The sequence below is a fragment of the Nothoprocta perdicaria genome, unplaced genomic scaffold (assembly GCF_003342845.1).
Source record: "Nothoprocta perdicaria isolate Ctin4 unplaced genomic scaffold, notPer1 scaffold_21, whole genome shotgun sequence".
NCBI classification, from domain to species: Eukaryota; Metazoa; Chordata; class Aves; order Tinamiformes; family Tinamidae; genus Nothoprocta; species Nothoprocta perdicaria.
Window position 1 is genome coordinate 494800 of NW_020455316.1, and position 12440 is coordinate 507239.

Sequence of the window (12440 nt, forward strand, 5' to 3'; positions counted from 1 at the left end):
TTCATTCATATTAAGCATAACATCAGAGCAGCATGAACCAAAATTCTGGTCTTAATTAGTCATTCGGAGGAGCTGTGGTTTTATAACTGTGGGCTTAATTTGGCTCACTGTACAGAAAAGTGAAACAATTTGTCTTACGTACATATAGAAATTAAATTACAATTTTACCTCACCCTCTACTGATTTGCACCATCTAAAACACTGATCTTAAGTCCCCATGGCAAAGGTATATATTGAGAAAATAGAAGAAAAAATGCCTTTTAACCTTAAAATAAAATGAGAGTAAGCCGCTCTTTCTTTACATTGTAAAGCCCTTTCACGTAAAAAAGGGGGGGCAAGATCTTGAGACAAAGATCTCTCTTTCTTGATGAAGAGAGAGGATTGCAATGACTGCCCTTAACAGGAGGTGTTTCATACGCGGCTGCGATACGGAGGTATCAGAGCATCTCACTGGCACACTTGCTGATCACCCCAGACACTCAGCGTGCCACATCCGCTCGTCCTTTCCGTTGCAGGGTAATCCTCGCAGACAGTACCGGTAATTGCTAAAACATGTCATAAGTTTTCTCCACAATGGCAGAAATTGTAGTGATTTTACTAGAAATTGGCTTTAACCTTTAACAGGAAACACCAAGGAAAAAAAAAAAAAAGTGCACAATTATTAAGTGAAAAATAATCATTTTGTATTCAGCACTTAAAAGCTAAAAGCATATAAGAATTATTGTTAGAGTGACAGTTTCCTTTGAACAGCAGGGTCATTTTCTCCTTGAGCTCTCCTTCTCAGCTCAAGGAGAAATTTCAGATAGACAGAAGAGAAACCTGTTTGGAAGAGATGGGCTGCAAGCTCACAGTTATGTTTTCTCTGCATTTCTTGCGTATATGTCTCTAGATTGTGTTTCTACTCAGACAGACTTAGTTTTTAGCAGGAACAGAACTGTAGGTTGTCCTGAATTCTTCTCATTTTAGAAAGGAGCTTCCATCATTTTCTGAACAAGCTGTCAAAGAGTAAGGAAATCAAAATTTGAACAGTAAATATTTTTATTTTCAATCTGAATAATCTTTTCTGTTAGGCTGTCACTCGGGATTTTTTTTGTTTCGTTTGCTGACTTTTGTGACAAAGTTTGGCCCACCCCCTTAGAAATGAATTTAGAATTCTATAGTAGATCGTAAATTGGTAGTAGTAGATCATATTTTGGTCAAAACACTGTATTTTTCTGAACTCCCCTTGGACAAAATATCTGTGCAAGTTCAGTCACGCACATTTTCTAGCTAAAGATGCAGGCCTATTTTTAATGCCTTTCAATATGTGTTTCACTTGGTGCCTAATCGTGACTGCATGGTGATGAACCACGGCTTTTGGTCTGGAATCAGCTTTGGAGAATGAGGCACCCAGACACTTCCCAGTTACTAGTACAGAGGCTGTTACACAAAAATGCATGCTTTTGTTTGTTTTGAGCTTTTTATTTTGTTGGTGAATTGAGGTATAAGAAGTATTCCAAGAGATTTAGTTTGGTATTTTTTTTTTTTTCACAAATAATAATACATTGAAATTAAAAAATACAATGTTTTCCCCAAAACATCTATACTTTATAATCAAAGATCTGAATCATTCTAGTTTTGGGAAGAAGAGTGTATTCTCTCAGAATACAAGAATCTGTTAATTGCAAAAGATCAATGTCCTGGCGATACAAAAGTCCAACAGCATTTATAAATAGGCTGCCATTTCCTCAGTAGATATGAGATAATCAGCTTAACACTTTTTTTTGTTTGTTTCTTTAAGAACATTAATGCATGAACTATTGATTCGTACTTGTGAACAGTTTAAAACAAAACAGATATATTAGCTTCTATTCAAGTCTGACGCTCCAATACATCGAACCAGAAAATTAATAAGCTGACCAAACAAAAAAGTGTCAGGCCATATGTCTTGAATGAAAATCTGTCTGTGTTGTCTTCACTGTGCAGAGAATTTGAGTTAGAAGGACATATCCTGATACATAGGTGAAATAGGTTGTTTACATCAGGACTATAATAGAACAGAAATAGTAAAATAAACTTACAGAGTAAAAACACCTAATTACTAAAGTATAAAAAAGTATATATCTAAGAAAGAAATAATTTTGCAGAATGTATTAAATAAACCATTGTTAAGGCTAGCAATTTCAAAAGACCTGACTTGAAAAATGATTTTTGAGACAAAAAAAAAAGATAAAATATAGATATTATTTTAAACAAAACTTATTTGAATACTGTAACTAAAGAGGAAAAAAGAATAAGGGCAAAAATAAATTTCATTAAGATTACTCTTTTGTTCTATTCATGTAATTTTGCCTTTTTCATCTGTGATTCAGTACTAGGCTAGGTGATTCCAATGATTAAAACATATAATTTTATTTTTTTAGCTGTTGGAAGAAAACCTGCTCCAACAGCCAAACCACTCTCTCCCTAGCAGTACATACCACCTTGCTTCACTCTACCTTCCTACATACATCACTTAAGGAATACCGGCAGCTACTCTAGACCCTTTCTGCTGGCTAGGCATAGGTTATTGGACTGAGAGGGTCTGTGGGTGGCACAGTATTTTGTTATTTCAAAATAAAATAACATTTTAAAATTAAAAGGGTGAAAAATAATGCTAACATATCAACAAGAGACAAATTTGGACAATCTCTGTTCAAACAGAATCCTCTCTTTAATGAGTCACTCAACACCAATACATGTTTTACTTGAATTGCTTTACATACTCCACTCCAACTTCTAAAGGCATATATCACACAGAGAAGTTTTTTTTTTCTCTATAGTAAGATTAGAAGAGACTTAGAAGAATAATTTCTGAGCTTGCTCTGAACTATATGAAACTTGCAGTCACCTTTTGTTCCATCCTTCAAGGACTGTGATATAAGAAAAAGGCCTGTAACCTCTAGTTTTGCATTATTTAAGAGATTTGTCTTTTCCTTTCTCTTTAGGTCTGTGGAATTTAAGTTTCATTTTCAGACTCCCAGACTTTATTTTAACTCTCAGTGTGCATTATATGTTTAGATACATGAAACATAATATAAATGGTAGTTGAGTCAATGCTGTGTTTTACTTTTCATTCAAGACAAAATAACTGAAAGTGGAATGAAGGCAAGAGATCTGCAGAGAAGTAAATAATTCAGGTCAATTTTATCAGGTATTCATAGGAAAGGAGATAACAGGATAATGGATATATAAGAAGAAGGCAGAATTTTCTTCCTGTTTTGTCTGATTTATTTTGGAGAGAAAAAGCAAGAACTGTCCATGTCCAAATACCTTTCAGAAAAGGCTGTGACTATCCAGGAAAAGCTGGTGCAAGCCTGCGAACATCTCTGAGCCTCCAGCTCAATAATTTTATTCTCTTGGGAAGTGATTCTTTTCCAAAGTCATGATGTCTGGCAAAGGGACTTTACTGTAGAGAAAAAGAAAAACAAAGAATGGAAAAAGGCAGATTTACTGTCTGTGCTAGAATGAATAGACCAGTGGGTGCTGATTAAGTGAAAAATAACACTCCTGCAGATCTGCCATAATCTGGCTAAACAGTGACAATTTGACAATCTGTATTTGGAGCAAATGGTAGCACTGTTGATCCACCTTTCACTCTGATGAATAGCATAATTAAGAGGGTAGGGCGTTCCATTTGTTATAACCTGAGCTTTGCAGTGCCATATTTTAAAGTGCCAATGATTAGATTACTCTTCATTTCAGCTTAAAAATAATATTATTTGATTTAAAGGAAAAATAAGTGCCTCTACAGCCAGTTTATGTTCATATTGTGTCCCTTTCGGCATTATTCTCTTAGGGCATACCATTAAGAATTAGTTGCCTGTTAACTTTAGAGGCTTTTTTTTTTTTTTTTTTTTTTTGAAAAGAACTAAAGAACACCTGCAATGACTTAAGGTAATAACCGTCAAACTGTCATAGGCAAAAGTAGCAAGCAAAATATTTGCAACAAAAGAAAGAAGACAGCCGTTGGAAAGAGAAACAAAATGTATTTCTAAAGCAGGTTGTAAAAGTGGTTAATGCTAAACATGTGATGTTTACGCCAATAGAATGAGTCAGATATGCTTCAAGTGAAATATTGTATTTTTAAGCTGCCTAATGTCACCAGCGCCTGCAGGGACAGTTTGCTAACTCTCCATACAGCCAATACTTCAAAGTAGTTTCCATTATGCGGCCACGGAACTTTAAAGACATCCTCCTTTATTGATTATGTTTGTGCATGATTCAGCTTGCTAAGAACAAGATAAAGTTCCTCTGATAAACATTGATATTCTATAGGTAAGGAGAATTTCTGTAGTCTAGCTTATTTTTATTGTCATCGGTTGTAGCTCTGCAGACAGCTTAACTTGCTCAGAGACTGTGGTAAGTCATTAAAATGGCTTGTTTCCACCAGTTAAGCTCCCGAGCTGCCTTTAAGCTCCAGCCAACTGCTTGAATTCCTGACCTGCTGGAAGTATGGAGCCCATACGCAAGAACAGTTGTGGCACTTGACATGCTGTTATACGGTCAGGACTGAGCAGCGGTTTTCTAAGTTATCTTAAAGGGAATGAGGCCGATGCAGATATCTGATTTCTCAGGAGCACTACCTGGAAAAAAAAAAAAAAAAAGAAAAAAACTTCTTTTCTCTGTTCCTATTCATTTCCTCTACCTTCTTGTGCCATATTCCCTGAGCTGCAGACTGCTATGAAAGCTAGGCTAAAGAAGCAAATAAAATGATTTAAAACTAATTGAATACATATTCTGTAAAAATGTTGCAGATGTGATTTCTTTTTCTTCTTCTTCCTTTTTTTTTTTTTTTTTTTTTTTTTTAAATAAGCCTTTTTAAATAAGCTATTTAAGTACATACTTAGCACCAGAATATTGTATGTCGGCTGGATAGACTGGCTGTGCAATAAAATATAATGTTTAAGAACAACTTGGGGTGATCCTCTATCTTCAGTTCAAAGCTAGTGAAAACCTCAAGCACCAGTGCTTGGTTATTTTGCTGTAAAAGGCTGGCTGTACAATAAAATACAATGTTTTAAGAACAACTTGGGGTGATCCTCTATCTTCAGTTCAAAGCTAGTAAAAACCTCAAGCACCAATGCTTGGTTATTTTGCTGTAAAAGGAGCTTTGCTGCTTGCCTATTACCACTTACAAACCTTCATTAGTCACAGTTATGATCTATTGGGTATACGTATGGATCTTATATGGATAGTATGTTTCATAGAATTCCGTCTTGTGAAAATTATCCAATGAAAAACATGTCTAGAGAATGATAGTGCTTTCCAAGGGTCCTGGAGAACAGTTTATACTCACTGTAGAAAGGCAGGTAGGAAGGAGAGTCTCTCTGACTAAGATCACAAGTTTTGAATGTGTTTAAACCAGTGCTCTTAAAGGATGTGACTCGTTTGCTTCTTGAAGAGTGGCAGATACTTTTGAAATCCCTCCAAGGCAGTGCTGTCTCCTCAGTTAGGTGCTCGAGATGTGCTATGCAGGATATCTCTCCAGTGGCCTGTAAAGGCAGTGTCTTTCACTGACAAGATGTGTATCTTAGGAGGGTTTTATCGTTAGACACCTACTGTGTAGGCACAGAGGTTTAGTTTAGTAAAGTTAGTTTCTAGCTTTGACACATTGACACAAGTCCCAGAAGTGAAAACTGAGTATTTCTACCATGTACCATTATCGCATCGATAAATTTAAAAAAAACAAACAAACAAACAAACAAAAAAAAAACCACCAACAGAACCCTAGAAGATCTATCTTTTCCAAAATTTTCTTTTTCCCTCAATTGACCAAAGAAAATTTAAGGTATCTCAACTTCTAATGTAAGTATCTCAGTTGGAAAATTCAGATGAGATCAATCCAGATATATATTGCACACTCAGATAAGATGTGTTTGTTTTTGTTTTTTTTCCCTTTTTTATTATGTCAAAGTTTGTGTGCAACACAGCCTGGAATAGATAACCTCCACTATTCTAACTTATTCAGTGCTGGTCTTGTTAGAGAATCATGTGTGATGGTTCCACACTCAAACCATGAGTGCAGTGACCACTCTCACCAAGAGAGGAGTTTCTAAGTATTTTATTATAGATACTTGCTCTTTTTTTTTTTTTTTTTTTTTTTTTGTATTCAGTTCTACGGGGAAAAAAAAGGCATGTTCTTTATTATCATGTAAAATCTCAGTACCTATATATAGATATTTTATTTCATACTGTAAGTACTTTGACCATTCACATTAAGAAAACAAGCTATAGATGTCCATGATCCTGAATTATATTTATTTTAATGCATGCATTATAATACACTCATGAGTATAAATAATTGCACTGGAGCATGCTCATATTAATAAAGCAATGGACTAATATGCAGGCAATATAGATCTATTTCTTATTCTGTCTGCATACAGTGTAACCTTGAGATACTCTCTTACATATTCTGATGTTTCATACTGTCTTGTTCTAAATGGTCCCATGTTATTTGACTAGTCTAAATGTGAACCATATTGTAAAGTTATACTGATGTAAAATGCATTATTTTGTTAGTGATGTGCCTTAAATTCACTAAATTTTATTTGTTTGATGTTGGTGGTGAATACAACTTTTGTGCTGTAGTTACACACGTAGCAATAATTTTTACTGTAGATATGAAGCCTCTTTTATAGAAAAATAGTAAGTGAAAAATAAGACTCTATGGAGTCTGAGTAGGAAAATTATAATTTTGTGTAAAATGCAGTATAGAGCTGTGGTTATGACTTAAGCTTCATTTCATTCAGTGATATTCCAGTTTTACTTTCATTTTTGTTATGTCTTTTACAGCCTGCAAGGACTCACAAGATGTGGAAAAAACATTTTTCTGTACTTTAGTTGACAGCGCAGTCCATGCAATCTGAATGAGAGACCAAACTCACACTCTCTCAATATATTTTGAAAGATCAATATGAGTGAGGAAATGAAGATTGGGATCTGAATCTTATTAGTGGAGATAAATAGATCCAGAATAAGCTGTTAAAGGATATTTATGCTTGTTTTACCAATATACTGAGTATCACAGAATCCCAGAATGGTTAAGGTTGGAACGGACCTTTCGAGATCATCCAGTCCAGCCCCCTTGCTCCAGCAGGAATAGCCAGAGCACAGGGCGGCATCCAGGCGGGATTGGAAGACTCCAGAGAAGGAGACTCCACAACCTCCCTGGGCAGCCTGTTCCAGGGCTCTGTCACCCTCACGGTGAAGAAGTTCTTCCTCACTTGGAGATGGAACTTCCTGAGTTTCAACTTGTGTTCAAACGGGTGTTGCCCCTTGTCCTGTCACTGGCCCCCACCGAGAAGAGTTTGGCCCCTTCCTCCCTACATTCTCCCCTTAGGTATTTATACATATTGATCAGATCTCCTCTCAGTCTTTTCTTCTTCAGACTAAACAGGTCCAACTCGCTTAGTCTTTCCTCATATGAGATGCTCCAGTCCCTTAATTATCTTTGTCACTCTATGCTGGACCCTCTCTAGAAGTTCCACCTCCCTCTTGCACTGGAGAGCAATTCTGAGGGAGTAATTCTGCAATTAAACAGACAAGACATTTTCTCTATTTTTTTTTTAAGTTTAACCTTTCTGTTTGAAAGTAAATGTCAATTTCTTTCACTGCTAAGAACTAAATTTTCATCTGCTTTATCATGGATTTTTTACTGATTAAGTTCCAGGGTCTTTGGACTAGTTCCAGGACCATTGAAAATTAAGAGAATCAGAAACAGAGGCTTTTTGTTTGTTTGTTTGTTTTCTTCTTCTCTCCTAAACACTTTAAGTCTACTATTTTCACTATTTTCGTGATTAAATTGATTCTCTACAATTGGGAAGTTGTGGTTATGTAAGTAGTTACACATTTAGCTAGCAGCTTGCTGAAGTACCTTTAAGCTCATCAAGATTTAGACTTATGCTTTTTTTCCTATAAACTTGCTTCCAACTAGATTTGCAGTAGAGGTAAGTAAGAGCAGAGTCAGGACTAATTACCTTAAGATGCTTAAAAGATCACTGCCTTAAATACACAAAAAAACATTAGAGAGAGCAGGAAATTCCAGATAATCTGTGAGGAAAAAGGGTCCACTACACCTAAAGATATGTAAATGTTAAGTGTCAAGTTTATTTGTCATAATTTCATTATGTGCATAAATTCATTACGTACCTGATAGGGGAAGTCTTTCAGTGTCTGTAAAGTGAAGAGAGTCTCAGTTTAAATAGGCAGGATCTGCTTCTGGATCCCGCGAATGCACTTACTGCTCTTTTACAGGGAACAAAGCTATTCGGGGAACTTAAGCACTTAATTTAGGAGAGCTGTCATCATTTAAAGCGTAGGTGCACCAAGGTGCCTAAGTTAGATTGCCTGGATCCCATCCAGAATTATTTATGAAATAAAAAAGTGGAAATCTTTCTTGAATAATTGGAAAAGAAATTTTAATCTTTTTTTTTTTTTTTAAAAAAAGGTAATCAATTAATGAGGTAGCTATGCTGCATGATCAGTTGTGGTAATTAGATTTTTAATTACTTTACCCTTAGGACCTGATTCTGAACTTATTTCTACTATTATAAAGAAAAGATAACTTAGCTAAAATCAGTATAGCTAAACTAAAATATAATTGGTGAGAGGTCATAGTCAAACCCTAAATGCTAGGCTAAAAGTGGAACTAATCACAAAGCTAAATGGATTTATAATTTATACAATTGACATTTTCATAATCTAACTCACTCGGAAGTTAACCTTCAGATATAGAACTTGAGTTCCCCATAGGGCCTCATAGCATTGAGGGAAGTTAAGCCATTAGAAAGTCCATAAAAAGATGATGATTTTGTATAGCTTTTAAAGCCAGGTGGTATTATTTTTTCATTAAATGACTGCTGTCTTTCCAATATGGTAGATTTTTTTGCATTAAGACAAAACTCTCTGCAAGGCTCTTCTGTGAGGAGAAGCTAGAGAAGCACTGAATGAACTTATGTGCCTAAATAACAACAACAACAACAAACTTTAATAAAGAAATAAGGAGATTTAGAAACCAATGTCTAACCAAAGTCAGGAATGTTTAAGGACTTTTGGAAGTTAAATTTAATCAATATTTTTATTTCTGCAATGGACGATAGAGATTTATTTTGTTTAAAAGCATACTAAATTTTCATACTATTTCATTACTTGCTAAAAATACAAATTATAGTAGGTATTTTGATTAATGCAAATTTATAAAATACATTTTTGTTATTATTAAAAAGAGAAAATATATTTTAAAATATTAAAATATTTTCATACAAGCTTTTCAGATGTTATTATCAAGTAAATCTGTGTTTTCTCTGAAATAATTAATGCTGTTGTTAGGTTGTTCCTTTATGCTGTATACTTAAACCAATCAACCACCTTTGCTTTACAAAATAGCTTTCTCTAAAGTAATGTCTTTAACTTCTGCAGTTACATGGTGCCAGTTTTGGAATTCCTCATGCGCATTCCCCCAATGATTTATTTTGTTATTAGTGGCATCTCAGACCAATATTGTATCCCACAGATTTTCTCTTATTTGTCAGAATTTATGTGATTTTTTTTTTAAATACTATAAGGGTAATTTTGAATATACTGTTTATATTAGTGGCAATTATCCACAGGAGCAGCATCACTGTGGTCAGTGAAACTGCTTCTTCAGTAAGCTCATATCGAGGGAGTCTTAAGCTGCAAGTTGTACCAGCCACAAACTCCTCTCATAGACATGAGTTTCATTCCTGCATATATAAATATTCCCTGATTTCAGGCTAGTTACTCCTGATATTTATCACTGTAACAGAAGTTCTGTGACAGATATTTATCCGTCTCCTTAAATAAGGGAGATTTATCGCTCTTTGGGAAAAGAAGTACAGGCTCATAACAGGAATAGCTGCAAGGCCGTTTTGCTGCCTTCCCTGCGAATACCACCCAGGCTGCTTTCAGAAATCTGCTTGGCCGTAGCAGTGCCATTATAATGTGTTTCACATGAATTTGGAAGGCTGAAACAGAAGTTGTACACATTTTAGGAATGTTAGCAGAGCAATATTTTTCCCCCAGTGAACAACTCTGTATTTGAAAGTGTCCTTTTGATCAAACCTCTGGCACGGTGATAATTATTGTTTTGCTGCTGACATCTTTATAGAATATTTATATGTTGTTCAGTTAATATTTGATTAAGTGTTTTGAGTTTTTGGCATGACACTTTCTTTCCAGATTTTTGTTGGCTGTGTCTGAAACAAAACACTTTGTTATTATGAGGCTGGAGTTTGTTCAACTGTCTCTTGGACATCCTAGACTAATAAACATAACCATGGCAGACTACAGGCCTCCAAAGCCCCAGCCCTAATCACCTGGTATCATGTTTTATTGCAGCAAGTTTAACTTTAACTTTTACACAAATTAACCAGGGATAGCCATATTAGCTAGACAGTTTTGATGAGGGTGTGCAAAGGGTTCTTTTCCATGAGTAGCATCCTTGAAACTGATGATTTTTTTTTGTGACTAAGTAGATGACAGCGTAAAATTCAATTACAGCAAACAGTCTCAGTCATTACACCTGTCTGCTTCCCCAGGAAAGTATTTGTAAATTGTGCTTTATCCTTCGATTCCCCAAAACTTTGCTCTGTAATTGACAGTTGTCAGTAGAGACAAATAGAGGCAGAAGGAGAACATAAAATATCCGAGTGGCTCCCCAGAGGGAAGCGCACCTTTGGGAATTTGGCGGGGTTTGTTGTTTCTTAATGAAGAGTAATAGCTGTGTGCCAAGGATTTAGGGCAAGGCTGGTGGCAGATGTTTCGCTTAAAAATCACCCTCAAATGTTGTGAAAGATGAATCACAAAAAAAAGGTAGGATAAAGGAAAAAAGGCTAATTAACACAGAAATATTTCTTCTCTGAGAGAAAGGAAATGCTACATGAGAACAAAAGCTGTTCTCTGTTATTTGTAAGTCTGGTTTGTTGCTCTAACACATTTGTAAGAATCAGGTTTGTGCCTGACATGTCAAAACTTATTCACAAAGCAAGAGCTGTGGCTACCTTGGGAGTCGATGTTGTCACTTGTTACGCAACTCAGCATCCGTTCAGCACTGATTGATGCCCAAGTTGCCACTTTGGGAAGAAATGGGATACAGACATGACAATAATATTTGTACCAAATGTCAGGCAAGAGAAACAGGGGAGCTGATAGGATGGGTCTAGATGTAGGCTCTTGATCAGAAAAAGAGACATGATGGACAAACTGTCAGCCCTGATATTTCTAAACTGTTTTGTTTGTTTCTGGTAAGTTCTTTTTATTGATTTCCATTTCCAAAACTTTGCCATAGTAGGCAGCATAGAAAGATGACACAGTAAGTACAGACTTGAAAAAGGAATGATCAAACCATTACCTATTTTGAATGTATCAAAATAGAAAAGATACAGAAAATTAGTGAATCACTACAAAGTTGATTAAGAACGCTATTTAAGTGTACAATTTCTTAGAACTTTATAATAATATTAGGAGAGAGCAAAATATATTGATTCCTTTTCCTCATTTTTCTAATTTCTTGCATTTCTCAATTGCTTTGAAGTTGTATTCAGATAACTGCTGTTTCTGTTACTCTCCATAGATCAGCTGGTATTTGAAGAGTTTGTCAACCACAAAAGTAATGAAGTAATGCAGTCAAGTATTACTTGACTACAGTGCTTGTTACCCTCTATTCCTCCCATCCGTAAGTGGCCTGAGAGCTGCTCACGGCTTACGGAGCATGGCAAGCACACTGTGTTATATTTATGAGCCAGAAAGTAAAGTGTGTCAGAGAGGAAGTTAAAATCGCTTCTCGGTAGGATATTGTTAGTGTAAAATATCTGATTTATTTGGGTCACTTTTTGAATACTGCAGCTTGTAAACACAGTGGGGAATCTGTCTGTCATTGATCCAAAGCAATGGGTACTAATGGCATAATACAGTGGTACTCAATAACCTTTTATCATGGGCTGCTTTGTCATGTGGAGACCTAACTGGGGGCAGAGAAATACATTTTAAGCAAAAAGGAAGTGCTAAAAATTTCTATCTCTCCAGCATAAAAACTTCCATTACAAACTGTCATGTTTTTTTCTTGATGTTTTCTTGCATGGATTCTTGTACAAAACAGTATGAAAGTTATCTTGCATCGCAGGGCAAACGTGAAGATAAATGTAGGGAAATTTTCCCAAGGATTGTAAGGACAAGCTAAAGCAGATTCTTGACAAGTCTGATATGGCAGCAATGCCATATTATGGTACTCTGAAACATATTTTTTCTCCTTTCACACAAATGTCCTGTATAATTATGGATAACCCAGTTAAAAAAAAAAAAAAAAAGGAAACATCTGCACTGTCTAGTATAAAAATTTGTGCAGTACCTGCAAACCCTTCTCAAAAGTTTTATTTCGGATAACATCTGTGTACATCAGA

At 35.5% G+C, this 12440-nt stretch overlaps 1 protein-coding gene across 6 annotated transcripts in view; it reads left to right on the plus strand.

The window, feature by feature from the left end:
* The window catches only part of EPHA7 (EPH receptor A7), a 155106-nt gene that overhangs the window by 95219 nt on the left and 47447 nt on the right, over positions 1-12440 (plus strand). The window lies entirely within an intron of this gene.